The sequence below is a fragment of the Ceratotherium simum genome, chromosome 6 (assembly GCF_057802395.1).
Source record: "Ceratotherium simum simum isolate JZ-2026a chromosome 6, ASM5780239v1, whole genome shotgun sequence".
Taxonomy (NCBI): domain Eukaryota; kingdom Metazoa; phylum Chordata; class Mammalia; order Perissodactyla; family Rhinocerotidae; genus Ceratotherium; species Ceratotherium simum.
Window position 1 is genome coordinate 33,253,164 of NC_141905.1, and position 18,913 is coordinate 33,272,076.

General features: G+C 42.0%; 1 non-coding gene across 1 annotated transcript; it reads right to left on the bottom strand.

Moving 5' to 3' along the window:
• Positions 1-18,400: 18,400 nt before the first annotated feature.
• Positions 18,401-18,482, bottom strand: TRNAS-UGA (transfer RNA serine (anticodon UGA)). Its single transcript has one exon. It is a non-coding gene; the product is annotated as a tRNA-Ser (tRNA).
• Between the last annotated feature and the right edge of the window lie 431 nt (positions 18,483-18,913).

Genomic DNA, 18,913 nt, shown 5'->3' on the forward strand with positions numbered 1-18,913 from the left:
AGGAGTAAGCCAACTTTGAGGGTGAGGGGTCAGAGAGGTCTTCACACATGTGTGGATATCTGAGCTGGGTCTTGAAGGATGTGTAAGAGTTCTCCAGGCTGAAGGACGGGGATAGGAGTGGAAGAGGGTATTTTTAGTGGAAGGAATAGTCTGGAGACTTGACAGTGTTTAGTGTGTTTGGAAAGAGAAAATTTCCGAGTGACTGATATATAAGGTATAAAGTTACATAACAGTCATATACCAGACCTCCTTGTTCTTAAAAGTCTGTCTGCTAGCCACTCCACAGCACTATTTGAGCCACTTCTCCCTACCCCTAGGCTCCACCCAGCACAGACTTGTGGCCTCTAGATCTAACCCTTCCTGTTGAATCCCCCCCATCCCCTCCTGTCTTTTTACTCCCTCATCTCTCCTGCCTAGATCTCCCTCCATCCACTTAAAATTCAGAGTCCTCTTTATGTATTCAAAACCATCTGGTGCTCAACCAACCAGTGGAAGAATAAAGATGTTGAAATTGTTAACCCTCCTCCTAGGAAGGTGGTTTAAATGTCACTGACTCTGAGGACCTTATTTGGATCTTGATTTAAACAAAGTGTTAAAAGAATGAGGCAATTTATGAGATGATTGGAAATTTGAACACTAACTGGATATTAATGATTAACATTTTTAGATATGATAACAATATTGTGGTCATGTTAAAACAAGTCTTTATCTTTAAAGATGCATCAGATATTTATGGATAAAATGACCTGAAGTCCAAGATTTGCTTCACAATAATATAGGAGGGGAGGGGAAGTGGACCAGGTATACATGAAACAAGACTGGCTGGGCATTGATGATTGTTGAAGCTGGGAGACAGGTACCTAAGGGTTCATTATACTAGACTCTGTATTTCTGTATATGTTTGCATATGTGTTATGTTTGAAATACTCCATGTTATTGGTTGAATTGTGTCCTTCAAAAAGATATGTTCAAGTCCTAACTCTTTGTGCCTGTGAATGTGACATTATTTGGAAATAAGGTCTTTTCAGATGAAATCAAGTTATGATGAGGTCATTAGGGTGGATTCTAATCCAATATGACTGGTGTCTTTATAAGAACGGGGAAATTGATATGGTCAACTAATATTTGATAAGGGGGCCAAGAATGTTCAATGGGGAAAGGATGGTTGCTTCAATAAATGGTTTTGGGAAAACTTGATAACCACATGCAGAAGAATGGAATTGGACTCCTAACTTATACCACTCACAAAAATTAACTCTAAATGGATTAAAGACTTAAACATAAGACTTGAAACTGTAAAACTCCTAGAAGCAAATATAGGGGAAAATCTCCTTGACATTGGTTTTGGCAATGATTTTTTGGATATGACACCAAAAGCACAAGCAACAAAAACAAAAATTTATAAGTGGGACTATATCAACCTAAAAAGCTTTTTGCTCAGCAAAAGAAACAATCAACAAAATGAGAACACAACCTATGGAATGGGAGAAAATATTTGCAAATCAACTCCTGATAAGAAGTTAGTATCCAAAATATATAAAGGACTCATACAACTCAATAACAAAAATCCAAATAATCCAATTAAAAATGGGCAGAGGAACTGAATAGACATTTTTCCAAATAAGACATACAAATGGCCAACTGGTACATGATAAGGTGCTCAACATCACTTATCATCAAGGAAATGCAATTCAAAACCACAATAAGATATCACCTCACACCTGTTAGAATGGCTGTCATCAAAAAAAAAGAAATAACAAGTATTGGCAAGGATGTGGAGAAAAGGGAACTCTTGTGCACTGTTGGTGAGAATGTAAATTGGTACAGCCACTATGGAAAACAGTACAGGGGTTCCTCAAGAAACTAAAAATAGAACTACCATATGATCCAGCAATCCCACTTCTGGGTATATATCCTAAGGAAATGAGAACAAGATCTTGAGATATCTACAATACAGCCTTATTGCAGCATTGCAATAATGCTACATTGCAGCATTATTCACAACAGCCAAGATATGGAAACAACCTAAGCGTCCATCAATAAATGAATGGATAAAGAAGTTGTGGTATATATATATACAAATGGAATATTGTTTAGCTATAAAAGTGAAAGAAATCCTGCCATTTGCAACAACATGGATGAACCTTGTGGGCATTATGCTAAGTGAAATAAGTCAGACAGAGTAAGACAAATGCTGTATGATATCATTTCTATATATAATCCAAAAAAGCTTGACTCATAGAAACAGAGAATAAAATGGTGTTTACCAAGGACTGGGGGGTAGGGGAAATGGGAAGATATTGGTCAAAGTGTACAAACTTTTAGTTATAAGACAGATAAGTTCTGGGGATCTAATGTAGAGCATGGTGATTATAATTAATAATACTGTATTATATACTTGAAAGTTGCTAAGATAGTAGATCTTAAATGTTCTCACCACAAAAAGAAGTGGCAATTATGTACATGATGGAGGTGTTAGCTAACACTATTCTGGTAATCATTTTGCAGTATATAAGTGTGTCAAATCAACATGTTGTACACCTTAAACTTACACAATATATGTCAATTACACCTCAGTAAAGATGGGGAAAAAAAGAAGGGAGAAATTTGGACAGAGACACACGGGGGAATGCAATGTGACTGGCAGAGGCAGAGACTGGAGTGGGGCAGTTGCAAGACAAGGAACGCCAAGGATTGATGGCCGTCACCAGAAGCTAGGAAGAGGCAAGGAAGGATTCTCCTCTCCAGCCTTCAGAGGGAGCATGACCCTGCTGACACCTAGATTTTCCAGCCTCAGGAACTGTGGGACAATAAATTTGTTTTGGTTCAAGTCACCCAGTTTGTGGTTCGTTGTTACGGCAGCCCTGGGAAACTAATGCACTCCATAGTAAGAAATTAAAATAATAAATATATAACTACTTCCCTCCTTTAAACCCTTTTTCTCCTTTTTTTCTCTGCTTCCTCTTCTGCCACATCATAACCTAAATACCTTCATCATGTGTCCGTCTTGGTCGCAAGACTCTGTTACTTTGAGTAAGGAGAGTAACAGGGAACTGAAAATCTGAGTGAGAGTTTCAGGTGGAAGTAAGTAAGGAGGGAGGCAGAAAACTAGACAAATGCATAAACCACCTCACAAAGCTACGCAGCTTCACCAGGCCCCTTGCATGCCCTGAATAAGCCATGCTCCTCTCGGCTGTTGTTAATTCCTTCTCGGGGTCGCAAGACCTGGATGTTGGTCTTGGCTCAGCCATTTTCTTTTCTTTTTTTTTGGTGAGGAAGATGGGCCCTGAGCTAACATCTGTGCCCCTCTTCCTCTATTTTGTATGTGGGTGGCCGCCAGAGCACGGCTTGATGAGCAGTGTGTATGTCTGCAACTGGGATCCGAGCTTGCGAACCCTGGGCCACCGAAGCGGAGCGCCAGAACTTAACCACTATGCCACTGGGTGGCCCCGCAGCCATTTTCTAAATTGGAGATGTTGGGCAAGCTGTTAAATACAAAGGTCTTATTTTCTCCCCAGTAAAGTGAGAGTGTTGGGTTACACCAGGAAGCCTTCCTTGCTCACCTTATGCTGCACCTGTGGTAGCATGCATCATACCGTCTTGTCATTGGCTACCATCTATTGTGACCACAAGATTGTGGGCTCCTTGGGGCAGAGACTGTCTTGCTCACCACTGGACAAGTGGTGTTCAGGTTCATCACCCTCGCTGAGCCCCTGGTCTCACACATAGTAGATGCTCAATAAAAGTAGCCTGCCACAACACTGTATTTATGGTAAATCTACACAAATGTATGGTAAAAATTCTCTTTCAGAGAGCTAGAGAAGAAGCCATTTGTCTACATATATCTGTAGTAACTCTTTACTCTGGGCTCTGCCATGTACTGCTCTTTCCTATTTGGGGATCAGTCTCTGTGAGCACCCCTCCTCCCCACCCAGGGCTTCCCACCTCACTGTGCTCCGACACTGGTTATGCTTTTGGTACAATGCCCAAAACTGTGCAAGGACAGCAGAAGTGCTTGCCCTGGGTAGATTTTTTTGTGTTAAAAGTTTTGTGCTTTTTAGTGATGACAGTTAAGCCTTACAACTAGTTTCAGAGAGGAAGCAAGAAAGTGACACAGTACTATGGGTGTTTAACAAGGACTTGGAATAAGGGTTTTTCTTTGCTTTAGGGAAGACATCAGAACTGTAGATATGCATGTCCAGTTGAAGCCCTGAAGAAAAATGAGCCAGAGAAAGCACTTCAAATATGTGCAGGTTGGTTTCCCCAGTGAGTATCGAATGAGATCTTAGGAGTGATTCCATTTCAGGAAAAAGGAGAATTTCACGATGCAAAGTTACCACGTGAAAAATGTTTAAGCTGATATTTAGTGATTTTAGCAGAGTGATACATCAAGACTTTGGCATTTTGGTGAACTAGTCTTACAAAAAACCTGGCTATATCTTTGTAAGACCTTTTCTATTCTAAACTTCTATGCTTCTCTGAGTAGAATTTTTACTATTCTACTTTCAAAATTATCCAAAGTAGGTTCTACTTAGACTAAAAATTGATGGAAAATACGACAAGGAAATATAAAGATTTTTTCCCCCATCAATATATTCACATGGTCCCCCTAAAAGAAAGTTCTTCAAATCTATAAGGTGGAGTCAACATTCCCCAGATGGCCAGAAGATGGCAGCCTTGGGCTAATAGGAGGAGAAGAGTCCACCCAAAAAGCATTAGCTAGTTTGCTGTGATGGTGTAGACTCCAGATCTGGTTGTTTCTTTGCCTCTGCACCTGTACAGTGTGGTCAGCTAGTATCCTTGTCCACCACAGACATTTCATGAATAAAGCTTAGAGGGGCCTGGAGAAATCTTACACAATCCAGCAATTCTGCAAGTTGCTCAGGTTAGTTTGCTGATGTCAATGCTGTGTGGAAGAAATACTTTTGTTCACAAAGAGAATATGTGTGTGCCAAGGACCATTTGTTATCTGACACTTTGTGGTCCGAGATAGGATTGATGCAGAAGCTTAGAGGTACATTTTATTTTATTTTATTTTTTTAAAGACAGATTTTTATTTTATTTATTTATTTTTTATTATTTTTGTGTGTGTGTGAGGAAGGTCAGCCCTGCGCTAACATCCATGCCAATCCTCCTCTCCTTGCTGAGGAAGACTGGCCCTGAGCTAACATCCGTGCCAACCTTCCTCCACTTTCTTTTTATGTGGGACACCACCACAGCATGGCCCGACAAGTGGTGCGTTGGTGCGCGCCGGGAATCCGGGCCAGGGCCGCCAGCAGCGGAGCGGGCGCACTTAACGGCTAAGCCACAGGGCCGGCCCATTAGAGGTACATTTTAGAATGTTAGGAAATAGGATGTAGAGAGGTGTTACAACACTGAAAATGTAATTAAATATCACTAAATGATGTTATAATGAATCGTGTCACTGATGGTAGCCTTCAATAGGGTAGGGACAGGTTGTTTTGTTGACCACTGTATTCCTTGCATAGAAAAAAGTTGCCACACATTCACTACCTTCTCCACTCAATTCTGGTCTTATTTGCAGTTTCCTCCACAATGACACTTTTAGAGAATGGGCCCAGAAGGAGCCATTGCTGGACTATACTCCCCTCCTCCCTGCTCCCAGCCTCTTTTCTGCCCCTACCTTGAATATTTTCAGCACAGATATACTTCATATGCCAAGGATCTACACCTGTGTTTTGAAAAGTGTGGTCAGCAGACACCCCTGCATATCAATCATTTAAAAAAGTGTAGATTCCTGCACTCACCTCATGTTTATTTAATCAGAATCTTCAACAGCGAGATCCAAGGGTTGTGTTTGTGTGTGTGTGTGTGTATTTATTTATTTTTACTGATAACATCGGTTTATAACATATAAATTTCAGGTGTATATCATTATATTCCAATTTCTGTGTAAACTACATCATGTTCACCACCGCAAGACTAATTACCATGTGTCACCAGACACCTGTGCCCTTTTATTTCTTTCGATCTCCCCTCTCCCCCCACGGATTGTGTTTTTAATAAGTTCTGTTAGGTGATTCTTCTAATGTTTGAGAATCTCTGATATAAAAAGAACCTCCTATAGGTTTGGATCCTGGTGGGTCAAGGAAGATACTTTCTCAAATAGTCTGTGAGGTAAGGAAAGAGAGAGAAGATAATGATTATAATGATAATAATGATGATGATGATGATATCTAGACCATAATAGACCTACATGTATCTCAGAATCTGTCGGTCAAGGCCAGCTGTCTCCAGTATCTCCCAAAGTGGATGCTGAACCATCATGTTGCCAACAAAGAACTGAAAGTAACACGAATTAGTTACTGCAATCAGGCTGCATTTAATTTTGCAGCCGTTATTTTAAATGCTGAAACAGGGGGAAAGTAGGGTACTAGGGGAGGGGTGGATAAATCTTGCAATCTAATAGACTTATAAACTTTCCAAAAAATGTACATATTAAGACCATGAACCCTCAGCTTGAAATTCATTAGCCTCTTTCCTTTGAAATTGCTATCTTGCCACCATGACAATTGTTTTCAGTAAGGATTCCTCCAAGGGTCAATTTCAGCAGCAGCTTTGGGGACCAATGGCTGGTTCAGTAGAAAGTCAGAGACTGAACAGCAAATACAACTAGGAAACAAATGTATGGTAAAACATAGAAACTTTACTAGTAATCAAAGAAAAGCAAATTAAATAAAAATGAAGAGAGTGCTTACCTGTTACATTAGCCAAAAAAAAAAAAAAAAAAGTTGCAAGTGATAATACACAATATAGATGAGGGTTCCATGGTCTCAGCTTTCTTATGCGTTACTGGTGGCACTATACATTGGTACAACCCTTTAGCAATGCAATTTAGGAATATGTATTTAGAGCCATGGAAATGTTCATATCTTGATTCAATATTCCCATTTTTGGAGACATAGATCCTAAAGAAATAACATAAAATATGGAAAAAAGCTTATATCTCAGAGATGTACATCACAATATTATTTAACATTATTTAGCAAAAAAAAAGGAAGTAGCCCATGTGTGCAACAATTGCTTCATTAAATGTGATGCAGCTACTGTGTAGTCTTTTTAGAGCCACTTAAAATCATAATTATGAAGACAAAGGAGCAGCAAAAAGCTTATGAAATAATTTTAATGAAAAATATAATATATACTATATTATTTTCTGTGCATCTCTGTATTTTTAAATTGTTAATGATTTAACTTTTTTGTTTTTTTGGTGAGGAAGATTGGCCCTGAGCTAACATCTGTTGCCAATCTTCCTCTTTTTGCTTGAGGAAGATTTTCCTGAGCTAACATCCATGCCAATCTTCCTTTATTTTGTATGTGGGATGCTGCCACAGCATGGCTTGTTGAGCAGCATGCAGGTCCTTGTCTGGGATCCGAACCTGTGAACCCCGTGCTGCTGAAGCTGAGCACTTGACATTAACCACTACACCACTGGGCTGGCCCCAATGACTTAACTTTTAATGTAACTATGAATTAAACTATATAAATATGGAACAGAAAGGAAATGCATCACGATAATAAAGTTGGTGTGTTAAGGTGCTGGATTATAGATAATTTTTTTTATTTTCTCTGTTTCCCAAGTTATCTCCTTTTGCCCATTCAGACCCACTCTCTGCCCTGTCCTCAGCTGCAGAGCTGACCAGTAGAGTCTGGTGGATGGGGAGGCCCAGCCAGGGAGCAGAGGGAGGGAGGAGGTGGGGGGGGACATCTCACTCCCTGCAGGAGCACCTTGCACTGCCAGTGACCCCTAAAGGGAGGTCGATGCTCCTCTAGGGCAGCCTCTCCTCAGAACTTTCTTCTTCCGGGTTAGGGCGGCTGCTCCCTCCCCTCTTAGGGGTGGTGACAGCTTTGCTGTCCCTTGAGGTTTCTCTACACCCTCTCCATACCTTTGTAAATTGTCTCTTTATTAAATCCATATAGAATTGTCCTAAATTGACTGTGCCTTCCATTTCCTGCTGAGATACTGACTGACACTGTATTAGTCATGCCTTTTTATTTTCTGTATTTCTAATGCTTTGACAGATGAGGCCTTACTAAACCTGGAGAGACTGCCCCTCCCAGGGCTAGCCAATTCCTGGAGACAGTAAACAACTCACCCGCAAGTGTGCCTTTCATACGCAGATGAACGGATCCTGGGCCCACACCCCCTCCACCACCTTTCTCAAGCTCTTACACTCAGGGCCACTATTCCCCTGCCCTAATTGTCCCAGGGCCGGGCACAGACGACTAGAGACAACCCTTATGCCCCAGAGCCTGCTGAAATCATGCAAACTAGCCAGTCCTCTAGCCCACATTTCCCCTTGCTCCCTCTGCCTCCGGACAGACCAGGTGCTTCCCTGCACTGCCTGCCATGGCCTGGCATGCCCCCTCCCCTTGGGAACTGTGAATAACAAATTATTTTTTTCTATGGCAGTGTCCCGATCTGTTGTCTTCACCATACTTGAATAATAATAAAACCTACATTTAAAAACAGACACAAGTGGTTTGATATTTTTATCATTTTTAAAAAGTGGACAGCGCCCCCCAGAACCTGTGACTTTGCAGAAAAGTCCTAACTGGGAAATGCTACAGCTGTGTGGTAGGTTTTAGCTGGAAAGATGAAAATCTCTCTTTATTTCCCCAACAGCCAGACAGTCCCCCCAATGAGAAATTCTCAAATGCTGTAGTAATAATAATAGATAATAAAAAAGAGCAACTGAAAAATTGAAATATGAAGATTCAGCCTAGTCAGCGGCAGACTAGATGTTTTATGGAGACAATCTTGAGAAAAATGGTTAGAGGGTTATTTTTTTAAAGAAGCTTAAAAGGCAGTGGGGGAAAAAGCAAAGAATAATTTGGAAAGGCATAGTACTTGAAGGTGGTGCTGATATATTAATACATGTTAGAAATGAGTGGCTTGGGAAGCATCAATCTGCCTGAGAAGTGGTCATTTTTCAAGCCTGGATAAATGTAAACCAAAAGCAAATTGTCACAAGTAGATCCGAACGATATATTGGCTAATTTTCATGGCAAAAGCAGGAACAGGAAAAACAATAGATAAGAGCGTCTCTGAGCCTCTTTGCCTGCATTTTAGAAATAAATTTGTTTCTAAAATGAATCCACCCTCAAGTCAGTCTTGCAAAGGAGTTGGGACTGTGCCATGATATTAATGTAGGTACTGAAAAAAATTCATCAGGTCATACATCTCACCCCTGAGATGTTCTGCAAGCAGAAGCAGTAAGACAGTGGGTCTCATGGACCTCCCATCACCCCCTTGCCTTATGAATAACCTTTGTCATTCTGCAGGTAAGGTTCCAGACCTGCATCCTTTGTCACTCCAGTCTTTGCTGTCCCTTTTATGAGCCAGAGGCAGTGAGCACTACACCCAGAGAGCATTTGAGTTAGCAGAGGCTGTGGTCACAGAAATTATTACTGGAGCAGCTTGAATTGTTAATAAAAACTCCAGGAAGCCCAGTAGTTTCTGGGTAGAATATGGAGTTAAGGAGAGGGAAAGGAAACAGAAGGAGGAAGGAAAGGGACGATTTTCAAGAACTGACTCATTTGAAATGTGAAAGGGTAAACGAGTACTTTTCCTTCTGGCCCTTCCTTTTCCCTGAAAATGGAATAGATTAGCAGAGGGGAGAGCTTTCCATTTCTTTCTAGGGTATTGGTATAGACTACTTTTATTTTATTTTATCTATTTTTTTCAGCTTTATTGAGGTTAGACTATGCTTTTAGAACTCTTTGACCACTGTGTTTCTTGTGCCCAATTCCTGATACCTACACAAATGGCTGACACCTTTCTCCCAATTCTACGTGAAAATGGATGCCTGGGATTAAGATCCTGCTTTAGAAAATGTTGTATATACAAGATTTTCTTTGAAGCACTTTTTTTTTTTTTTTTTTTTGTAAAATCAAAAGATTGGAAACAACTTTAATGGTCATCAATAGGGATTTGGTTAAATAAATTATAGTCCATTCATTCTGAGGCAGTGAGCTCTGATGCAGAGGGCATTTGAATTATCAGAGGCCATTTTTAATGAGGAATGCTCTTTATATGGAAAGATGTTCACAATATAATTTTAAATAGCAAAAGAAGATTCAGAACATTTTGTATAGCATGCTAACATTTGTGTAAAAAATATGTATATTCTTGTATGTGCAAAAAGAAGGCACTGAAAGAAAAAAATGAGAAACTGATAACTGGTGGTCCAGGAAGGGGACTTTGGTGGCAGGAGGACAGCGGTGAGAAGGAGCCACTGTGATGTTGAACCATGAGAATATATTACCTATTCAATAAGCAAATTAATAGGATTTAATTTAAAAAATCTCTGCTTTATTTATCTTGCTATAAAATAGGATTCCTGGTGTTTCCATTCTCGGCCATCTCTCTAGTATATCTGATGTTCCTGTTAGCTTTTCTGGAATATTTCTTGAACATGGGACTGATAGAGAGGAGCATAAATTGAATTTTGCTTATATGACATATTTTAAACTTATTTATATGTATGCCTTCAAATCTCTATGTATAGTATGTGTGTGCTTGTTGTTGGGTCTGTATATTCCAAATCAACCATTGACAGCCAAAGGTGCCAATGTGTAAAAGGGCCGGAAATTGCTATATCTGTTCTGAGGGAGTGTATAAGCCAGTCTGCCTGCTCTTACAGAGTCATGTTGGGGAGTAGTATGAGAGAAGACTGAAAAAATGTTGGGGCCAAATTATGAAGGGCTTTGCATGTTGCTAGGACTCCCAAACTAGGGAGTTTGGTCTTTACTCTGCTGGCCAAGGAGATCCACTGGGGATCTGCGAGCAGGGGAGAGAGGTAGTCAGATCAGTGTCTAGAAAGAGGCAATGGTGGTGAGGTCTGGACAGACCTAGCCAGTCCAGAGGACCCAGGAGGGAAGGCTCCTCCAGTTCAGGTTTTCCTTCCCAAGGATAGAATATCTCACATCCAAGGGTCACTGACACATACCATGCAGTTTATATATATATATATTTTAAAAATTGAGGTAGACTGGAGTTGGAAGCAGCAATGTAACACAGACTGGGAAATTATATTTGTAAAACCAATAATGAGCTGTAAGAGGCATCAGAGAAAAAAAAAGCTCAGACAAGAGAGGTCAGAGTAGCTACAAGCCTCTCAGAGAAGGCCTCACACAGTCCTCAACACGTCCTCAGCCAGAGCCAACTCAGCAGAGCTTTGTACATCAACTCCCAGGGAACTTGTTCCCCACTTCATCCAGCTCAGAGAGACAACAGAGCAAAGGAAATTCCACTCCAGTAGCACAAATCCAACAGCCTCTTTCATCCCTGTCCAATGGCGCCCTCAGGTTGGTTCCAGACACCTTGATGAGAGGTGGTCTGTTTTGAGGGTTAAATGACACAATGTGTGTCAAGCACTTACCACAGTGCCTGGCCTGTGGTTGAATCTCAGAAAATGGCAGTTACTACTGACAAAGCCATGAAGTAGAGGTAATAATTATTACCACTTAGTAGATAAGGAAACTAAGGCTCAGAGAGGTTAAGTAACTTGCTCAACGTTACTGGCAAGAAAGGGAAGGAGCCTGGATTAGAAGCTTGGTTGCTTTGAATTCAAAGCCCCTGTTCTTCCCACGCCCTCAGGCTACTTCACAAATAAACTTGAAACCTGGATTCAAATCACACCTTAAGATGCTTGAGGGCTGAAGGGCTTTGTTTACAACAGTAGATACAGTGCTTCCTATTTTCAGTAGTAGCCCACGTGGCAAATTACAGAAAAAGGAGAAAACAAGCAAACATTTCCAGGACCTCCAACCCATCCAGTCTCACTGGTGAGTGCAGCAGACAAGCAAAATGTACAGGAAAGGATTCCGGAAGGTTCTGAACCATTCTGATGTGTTGAGATAAAATGATCTTAGAAAAATTCAATCCCAATTTTGCCTCATATGTATATTACTGATGTCCTTTCTTGGTATCTTTATGTTAATGGAAATCAGAAGATTTCATGATGGAAATCACAGATTTCATAGTTTTAGGAAGAACTAGTGAAATGTTAACCAGTCTCTTAACAGTGTCCTAATTAATCATATCTTAACAATTGCAATTTGAAAAGACCTTTTTTACCATACTGGGGAGAGTCTTCTGGAGCAGGGATTGGTAAACCACAGCCTCTGGGCCAAAGCCAGCCTGTTGCCTGCTTTTGTAAATAAAGTTTTATTGGAACACGGCCACACTCATTCGTTTATGGCTTCTTTCATGCTACAAAGGCAGACTTGAGTAGTTGCAACAGAAACCACATGGCCTGCAACGCCTAAAATATTTACTAGCTGACCTTTTATAGAAAAAGTTTGCCAGCCTCTGCACTAGAGGTATGTACAAAAACTAAGTGGAGCATTTTTGTGCTCCAACATCCTAACACACATTATTTCAAAACACTGTCTGTCTCCACTGCTGTATGTGTCTTAACATCTGGAAAATAAGTACCTTTTATATGGATACTGTGTATACTCATCTCTTGGAATGACTTATGCTGTTGGGTAAAACGTGTTTAAATTTCCCTTGCTGGACAAATAGTCTGAGAATCTTGTCTCAAATGAATATGTTTGGGAGAAAAATATATTCCCCAAAAGTCTTTTTGGACAAATGTGATGTGGAAGAAAAAGGGCTCTGAAATCCCTGGGGTGGGACCAGGGGATTTATGGGCTGACCAGGCTGGGGCTGTGCCCTACCTTAGCACCTGAGTGAGAAGCTTACCAATCCCTAACTCTTCTCCAACCCAGACCTCAAGCAGCAGAGAACATCAAGAGCATAAAGCCCATGGGCCACATTTTCTGTCACTGTAGTCTTCTGAATGGCCTAGAGATGCCAATGGACACCTGGCCTTGCTCACTCATGCCTCTCCTGACAGACAAAGCAGCTAAGGTAAATCTAAGTCCATCATATCCGCTCTTTAAGCCTCAGAGTCCAATCCAGGAAAGAGTGTCCTCAGACCTAGGCTTGACGCATAGACGTGGGGGAGAGTGGGAAGGAAATAGAAATAACTCATTTCCCATGGCATCCACTCTACAAGCTTGGGTAAGTGTGACTGATCAACTTAATGTAGGTTGGGAAGGAAATTAGTCATTAGAATAAGAGCTGAAAGTTCTAAGTTTTCTCTATCAGTGCTTCAGATAGAACAAGTCATCTGTTTTACCTGAAAATTCCAGTGTCAGAGCTTCCGTTTCTCTAACCTCTGCAGGGGCTAAGACTTGGGTATCATTATTAGTCATTTGCACTCTAGTATGTAGAGAGGGCCTAAGACCAGATGTTCTTGGGGACATGGGCACACTGGGGAGCAAGGCCTTCAAAGGTGGGCACGAGAGGCTTGTCAAGGCCAGAGGGGACTTAGAATACAAGCTTTACACATGTCCTAGGCCAGCCCTATCTCACATTCCCTTTTTCCACTGCCTCACTACACAACAATGCCTTCATTAATGAAAGCTCTGGGGATGAAACTCCTTTACAAGGAATATGGTGTGTTAAAACAAAAAACAGCTTCATAAATCACAGTAAACTGTGCTGCAATATATTAGTGGTTCAGCTGCAATATTCCTGCTGATCTATGCAGTCAGGGCACAAATCTCTTCAGGCACAGTTTTGATTCATTCCCCAAAGTTGAAGGAAAACAGAGTCTACCCTCTCTCATGGGAGTCTCTATCTCCCCTCCTTCAGGTATTCTGAGACCTCTTGCTCTCTGACCCTCCTAACCACGAAATTCATACAACAAAATTATTTATTGAGGGCCCACTAAGTACCAGATAAGGGGATTTAGTGATTAAACACACACACACACACACACACACACACACACACACACTCCCCGCATTTACATGCAGTGAGAAATTAAGCAAACATTCACACTAATGTATCACAAAGTATGATACAGGTTGTGAAGAAAAAGAATAAAATGGTATGAAATCACATTAGAAGGGAATCTGACCAATTTGAAGGGGAGAATGGCATTGGAACATGTGTAAAATTCCTAAGGTGGGAAAGAGTTTGGTCTCTTCAGGGAACTAAAAGAAAGGAAAGTACATCTGCCCAGAGAATGAGTGGCAGAAGCCCAATAGGTATGCTGGCAGGATCATGGGGAGCCATGGGGTCATGCCAGGGATTTTAGTCTTTATTGTAAGAGCACATGGTGATCCCCAGAAGAGTTTTCAGAAGAGGGGTTATGAGATCAAATTTGCATTTTAAAGAAAATTTTATTTATAGACAACAGATTGGAGGGAAGGAAGAGTGGATGGGGGAGACAGGAGGCTGAGAAGTAGTGGAGATGAGAGGTGATGCTGACAGACTGGGTGGCAGTGGTAGATTTAGAACAATGTGGATTCTGAGCATATAGGGGTAAACTCAGTGGCACTTGGGTCTGATAGGAAATGCTGTGAGGGGCAGGAAGTATCAGGATGATTCCAAGTAGGTTTGTCTTGCTCCATGGCCGGAGATGCCACAAACTGGGATGAGGAACATGGAGAAGGACCTGGATTTGGAATGGAAGGGATGATCAGCATTATTTGCTTACAGATAACTGATTACAATTTGCAAAAAATTCACTTCAGTCTATTTACATTTAAAATCTTTGAACTCTGATTGGGAAGTTGCAGGATTTATCTTCTATTAATAGAAGTGAGCAGAGAAATGTTGTGGGGGAAGGAGACTTCGATATCATAATTATAACCTCTTCTGCTTTCTAAGGGGGTCTCTGTGGTTGCTGGGCACACTGATACCAATGCATAGAGACAAGGCTGAATTGCTGTGTGCCATCAAAGAGTGAAAAAGTTGAGGTCTTGAGGGAAAATCCTCAAGATCATGCACCATGTGAAGTGGGGTTGAACAAAGCAGGTTCCAAGGAATGCCAGGAGGGTGAGGGGGCGGAGGGGCTCCGGAGAAGAGAAATGTGGAAAGAGGAGTGGAAGCAGTGTCCTCTGAGGGGTGCACCGCAGAACCTCTTCCACATCTCCCCTCTGAACTCATCCGTGGATTTTCCTTTGTGCACCATGGAGAGAGCTGACAGCCGGGTTACATGGAGGCCAGGGTGAAACTGAACCACTCTCAGGGTGACCGGGTTGAGGTTGACCTGCAGAGAGGAAGGTCTGCACGTGCTTGCCTCCTGGTTCAGTCTACCCTTTCAGTGATTGAAGACAAGGGAATGGAAGAAAAAGAAAAAGAAAGGAAGGAAAAAATGAGGAAATGGAAAGCCATGCAAAGGGAAGGAGGGGTACATTATTAGATTGCTGTTCTCTGTCCTCTTTTAAATTGAAAATATTCTAGGAGAGTAGGACACTGTATATTAAATTAACTCATACTAAGGCAAAAGTTAGTGACCTTCAAAAGGAGGATGGCATGTTGACCTCCCCTCCCCCCCCTTTTTAGGCATTGTAGTGGTGGCGTGTGGATCTGTGTGCTGACTCATATATTTATTCATTCTTCATCAAAATTTTATTGAGTACCTCTTCTGTGTTAGGCAGAGGTACAAAGATGAAAGACATGATGTTTTTATTCATTCGCAGGGAATTTACCATTTAGTGGAAGGGAAGCAAATGGGCAGAAATAATTCAATATGATCCTTGCTGTAATAGGGAATAGGAGAATAAAAAAGGGGCTTCTGAGTCAGCCTGGAGGACTGCAGGAATGCTTTATCCAGAAGGTGAAACTTGAAGAAAGAATTTTCCCAGCAGGAGATGATGGTGGGGTGAGGAGGGAAGCTATTTCTGGTATTGAAGCAAAAAAAAAAAAAAAGAGAAAAAAGATTTGGGGCTGATTTAAGCAGAAAATGTAACTTACTGGAAGAATATTGACTAGTTCGTAGAATTGCCAAGAATGCTGCAAAGCCACTTTTGGAAAACGGGACAGGAGTAGGTTTGGCTAGGCAAAGTCCAAGATCATGGCAGAATGATGCCACAAAACCAGTCTGGTGTAGATACTACTGTCACTGCTGCTGAACAACCATAAACTCCAATTGTAGCCCTGGTGCTGCTGCCCTTAGCAATCTGTGCAGCTGTCTTTTTGGCCTCTGCTCACCACCGGAATGGATCCTTACCCACACAGCTTCTTTGCATTAATAGCTCAGATTGAAAGTTGGGGATGGGCACATCTGATTGGCTAGGCCTAGGTGACATGCTGTCTCCCTAGGGAGTCTAGAAAAGCAAATATGTGGCTTTTTCAGCTTCTTTGATAGAGATGGGGGGGTGAGATGGATTTCAGCCTCACACTTTGATTCAAAAAGAAAGCAAGACCCCTAAATAGGAAGGGAGTTCAAATGATGGGCAGCCTTCTTCTCCACATGAGGGGAGAAGGATGAAGGCAAGAGAAGGATATTCCAGGTAATCGTCTGTGAACATGTAAAAAGGTTCAAAGGCATGAGCCAGCATGCAGTGCTGGGAGGCCTTCTACTAACCCAGAAAGAGATGGGAGAGAAGGGAAGGAAGGCTGGGGAGGGAGACAGGGGACTTGTTTTGAAGGCCTTTGCCTACAAGTTTCGACTTTACTGTTAGAGTGTGGCAGTTACAGTTAGTTGCCCACTCAGTCTCCATCCATCTTTCTTCCTGACCAATGGAATTCTGATTTTCATTTGGGTAGCAATACACCCAGCTGAAAACACTTACTTCCCTAGAATTCCTTGTAGCCAGAGGTAGCCATTTACAAGTAAATGAGACATAAACTTAGGGTTCTTGTCTCTCCCCTTCATAGGTAAATACAGATGTGAGGTCTGGAGGTAGAGCACCCATCCTAGGACGATGAGACAGCAAGCAGGGGATGAGGCCTATGCATAAAAAATGACAGAGCAGAAATATGGAAAGAGCCCTGTTCCCTGTTCCATCTGAGAATTGCCTACTCCCAGATTTTTTGAGACAAACCCGTATGTGTTTAAGTCACTAGAGTTGGGTGTTCTGTTATTTGCCGCTGAATGTGATCCCGAGTGAAAGAGGGAAGGAGACCAGCTAGGAAACTAATATAGTCATTTATAAGCAACTTGAATGGGGGCAGAAGAGGTGGGGATTGGGCAGAGAGGATGGATTGAAGATGTGAATGTGGTGAATGTACATGTTCAGCCGAGTCTCACTTGGGATGGGGGCTGTGTGAGTGGAATCTACCTCAGGTACCACAGAAAACTATCCTCAGCCTTGAGGTGTTAGGGAATCCATAAGAGCACCTGGAAAGCATGCAGTAGAAGAGAGATGGTGAAACTGGGCAAAAGGGAGCAGAAAGGGGAAGCGCTGGGTCTCAAAGACTAACCTCACAATTGTCTTTTATTGTTAAGAAAATACTGGGTCGGCCGGCCCCATGGCTTAGCGCTTAAGTGTGCGCGCTCCACTACTGGCGGCCCGGGTTTGGATCCCGGTGCGCAGGGATGCACCGCTTCTCCCGCCATGCTGAGGCCGCGTTCCACATACAGCAACTAGAAGGATGTGCAGCTATAACATACAACTATCTAGTGGGGCTTTGGGGGAAAAAAAGGAGGAGGATTGGCAATAGATGTTAGCTCAGAGCCAGTCTTCCTCAGCAAAAAAAACAGGAGGATTAGCACGGATGTGAGCTCAGGGCTGATCTTCCTCACAAGGAAAAAAAATAAAAAGGAAAATACTGGGTCAATGTAAAAATTTTAGAAAATGCAGTTAAGCAAAAAACTATGTTAAGAAAATTAACCACCCCCCAATCCCACCACCCAGAGATGATAACTACTGCCAACATTTTGGTTATTTCTTTGCAGCCCCCATTCATTCCCTCTTACTCTCCCATTCTTGCCACATAAATGATTATATGAATGAATTGTTTAACAAAAATGTGATCATAATATATGTTGTTTTCCAACCTGTCCAACTTTTTGCATTTGGGAATGCATAGGGAAGTCCTTCCATGTCATTAATATCATTTTAGTGGCTACATGCATAGTGTTCCATTATGTGGATGTATCTATCATGCTTTAGAAGTTGAACTTGTAAAGGTTTTTGTTTTCTCCCACTTCACATCACTTTTGGATGTGGTGGGGGAACCGTCGGCCGTGATTCTGGGATGGAAGGAGAGGTAGCATTAGCCTCGCCTCAGTTTTAATGAGATGATAGCTTATTTGCGCTGTGATAGCTTCAAAACTTCCGCCAGTATTTATATTCATTTTATTTTTATTTTGCGAACTTGCTCCAAACACTGAGGAACAAGAATCAAGAACTGTTAGCTTACCGTTTAGGACAAAAAAGGCCTCTCCTTTCAGCGTATACAGCGTATGTTTGCAGCACTGACATTTACTGGCTTTTCTTTGGGACAGTAAACTTCTCTGTAGATGAGTTGTTTAGAGGGCAGGTATAGGAAATACAGCAGGAAGCATGAAGCGTATCATTTGAGGGCGTCAAATTTTAAAAGTGGAAAACAGAAGCCGCCTGCTTCCGCAGCGAGCAGGGTTCGAACCTGCGCGGGGAGACCCCATTGGATTTCAAGTCCAACGCCTTAACCACTCGGCCATCGCTGCCACGGAAGGAGAACAGAGGCGGGGACACTTTAGTGTAATAAGAACTGCGCGCACGCGCGCCAGACTCGCGAGTGGGCGGGGCCTACAACCCTTTGGTGCTCTTCTTGGTGAGAGGCGGCCGGGGTTGACCGCTCAAATTGCAGCGAGTACATCGTGGACGCGAAGAAATAATAGCAACTCCGTTAAGTAGTTTACTTTAAGTAAACTCCTTTAAGTAGAAGGCCTTAGAAACCTTCTTCCTTCGCTGCGCTCCGAAAATCGCAACCTTGCTTGGCTTCTGGTAGTTGATCTGGTTTTTGCCCTCCCGCTTCTTCATTAGGTCATTGAGGGAGCTGTGAAACAAAGATCTGTCCCGTTCAGTGCTGCGGGCCCGCGCTCTGGAAAATTTCTGCGTTTCTTTGAGAGGATGCTGCTCCGGCTGAGTTTCCCGC